Source organism: Notamacropus eugenii, chromosome 4 (genome assembly GCF_028372415.1).
Source record: "Notamacropus eugenii isolate mMacEug1 chromosome 4, mMacEug1.pri_v2, whole genome shotgun sequence".
Classification (NCBI taxonomy): Eukaryota; Metazoa; Chordata; class Mammalia; order Diprotodontia; family Macropodidae; genus Notamacropus; species Notamacropus eugenii.
Window position 1 is genome coordinate 410,651,766 of NC_092875.1, and position 2,676 is coordinate 410,654,441.

General features: G+C 41.7%; 1 pseudogene; it reads left to right on the plus strand.

The window, feature by feature from the left end:
* The first annotated feature begins 1,341 nt into the window (after positions 1–1,341).
* LOC140498594 (actin, cytoplasmic 1-like) lies at positions 1,342–2,386 on the plus strand (annotated as a pseudogene).
* The last annotated feature ends 290 nt before the right edge of the window (positions 2,387–2,676 follow it).

Consider the following 2,676-nt stretch of genomic DNA (forward strand, 5'->3'; position numbering starts at 1 on the left):
AACATTACCTATTCTGTAGTTTTGTAATCTTATTTTATCATGCTCAGTATTCTTTTCCTTTGATCACCTCCTTTTGGGACTCCTTGTAAGATCTCTTTTGTAATTTGGTAACTAAATCCCCTCAATTATCATATTGTTACATAAATGTACTTATCTGTGTGCATGTTGTTTTCTGTAGTGGAAAGTAGGCTGCTTGAAAGGAAAGAATGCATAGTTTTAATCCCCAGTGCCTAGCACAGGACCTGGTATAGAAGGAACTTAATGATATTCTAAAGGTTTGAAGAATTGGTTTGAATATTTATGCTAAATATTTAGTAACCATGCTTTATATAATTGGTTTTCTTTTCATGACATTTCTCTGCATTGGTTTTGTTAATACAAAAGCTTTTAATTGAAAAGAAATGAAATATTCTACCCAAAAACCTCACACATTCTCACATAACACTTTGTAATATGAATACTGCTTTTCTTTAGTCTTTGAAATGCCTAGTTTTCTGTAAAACTCAACCTAAGTGTCTTTTTCTGTAAGGTATACTCTTCCTCAAACCCTTTTCTCAGACAATATCTTCCAAAAGCTCCTCTGCGATCATCTAACCATCCACATCAGTCTTTGCCTGACCTGGAGTCCTATTTTCCTGACTGGAGACTGCTTCTCTGGAACTCTATATAGGGAAAGTTTCCTTCCCTGCTCATACCCAATACCCACTTCTGGAACAATGAACCAGTATGAAATAAATTCTGATATTGTTGCTGGATGAGGTGTATCAATTTACTCCCCTATTACCTCCCAAATTATCTCTGTAACTTTCTGAATCTTAGTCCCTTTTCTTGGATATCACTCCTTAATATATGCATAGAATACCAAACGCTGAACAGTAGGGACTGTCTTTGCTTTTACATTTGTATGCCTAGTAGTGCTAAGCAAGTGGTGTGCAGCAAGTCTTAAATCATTTCCATTCCATTCTATTCCTCCCTGCTTCCTTCCTTCCTTCCTTCCTTCCTTCCTTCCTTCCTTCCTTCCTTCCTTCCTTCCTTCCTTCCTTCCTTTCTTCCTTCCATCCTGACAGCTTGGTCAGGACACAGAATGTATGAAGAAGAAAGATATGCAATACAACTGGAAAGATAGTCTGGAGACAAGTTGTGAAGGTTTGTAAAAGCCAAACTGGGACATGTGTATTTTGTTCTAGAGGTTATTGGGAACAAATAGAACTTCTTGAGCAGAGAAGAGATGTGGGGTAGCTGTGAGCTCTCCCACACAGTGTGCCTGCACCTCCCTCCTGCCTCCAGGTGCGGCACCACCTGCTCTCTCCCTCTTCAGGATTTAAACCTTCAAAGTTCACCATGGATGATGTTATTGCTGCTCTCGTTGTTGACAATGACTCTGGAATGTGCAAAGCTGGCTTTGCTGGAGATAATGCCCCTCGGGCCGTCTTCCCCTCCATTGTTGGGAACCCCAGACATCAGGGTGTGATGGTGGGTATGGACCAGAAAGACAGCTACGTGAAGGATGAGGCCCAGAGCAAGAGATGTATTCTGACCCTGAAGTACCCCATTGAACATGGCATTGCCACCAACTGAGATGGCATGAAGATCTGTCATCATACTTTCTACAATGAGTTCTGTGTCGTCTCTGAAGAGCACCCTGTGCTGCTCACAGAAGCCCTCATGAACCCCCAGCCGTGTACGTTGCCATACAGTCTGGGCTGTCCCTGTATGCCTCTGGTTTTATCATTGGTATTGTGATGGACTCTGATGATGGTGTGACCCACACTGTGCCCATCTATGAAAGTTATACCCTTCCTCATGCCATCCTCCATCTGGATCTGGCTGGCTGTGATCTGACGGACTACTTCATGAAGATCCTGACCAAGAGAGGGTACAGTTTCACTACCACAGCTGGGAGAGAAATTGTGCATGACATCAAGGAGAAGCTGTGTTACGTCACCCTAGACTTTGAGCAGGAGATGGCTACTGCTGCTTCTAGCTCCTCTCTGGAAAAGAGCTATGAGCTCCCTGGTCAGGTGATCATGACTGGCAATGAGAAGTTTCTGTGTCTAGAAGCTGTCTTCCAGTCATCTTTCTTAGGTGTGGAATCCACGAAACTTCCTTCAACTAAATCATGAAGTGTGATATTGACATCTGTAAGGATTTGTATGCCAATATCGTGTTGTCTGGTGGTACCACCATGTACCCAGGCATTGCCAACAGAATGCAGGAGGAGATTACAGCCCTAGCTCCCAGCACAATGAAAATCAAGACCATTACACCACCTGAGTGCATATACTCTGTTTGGATTGGATCTTTTTCCACCTTCCAGCCGATGTGGATCAGCAAGCAGGAGTATGGTGAATCTGGGCCCTCCATTGTCCACCACAAATGCTTCTAAATGGACTATTTGTGTTTTTAGATTGTTTATTTTTTTTGTCAAAAGGGTGTGACATGATAATTGCCCAAAGGAAGAGATGAGATTGGCATGGATTTACTTGTTTTTGTTTTTGTTTTTTTTGTTGTTTGACTCAGGATTTAAAAAATGGAATGGTGAAGGTGATGAACAGTTTAAGTATGTTGGAGACGAACATCCCCAAAGTTCTACAGTGTGTCCTCAGGACTCTGATTGTACATTTTTTTAATATTCATTGCAAATATTGTATAATGCATTGTTACAGAGTTTATGAG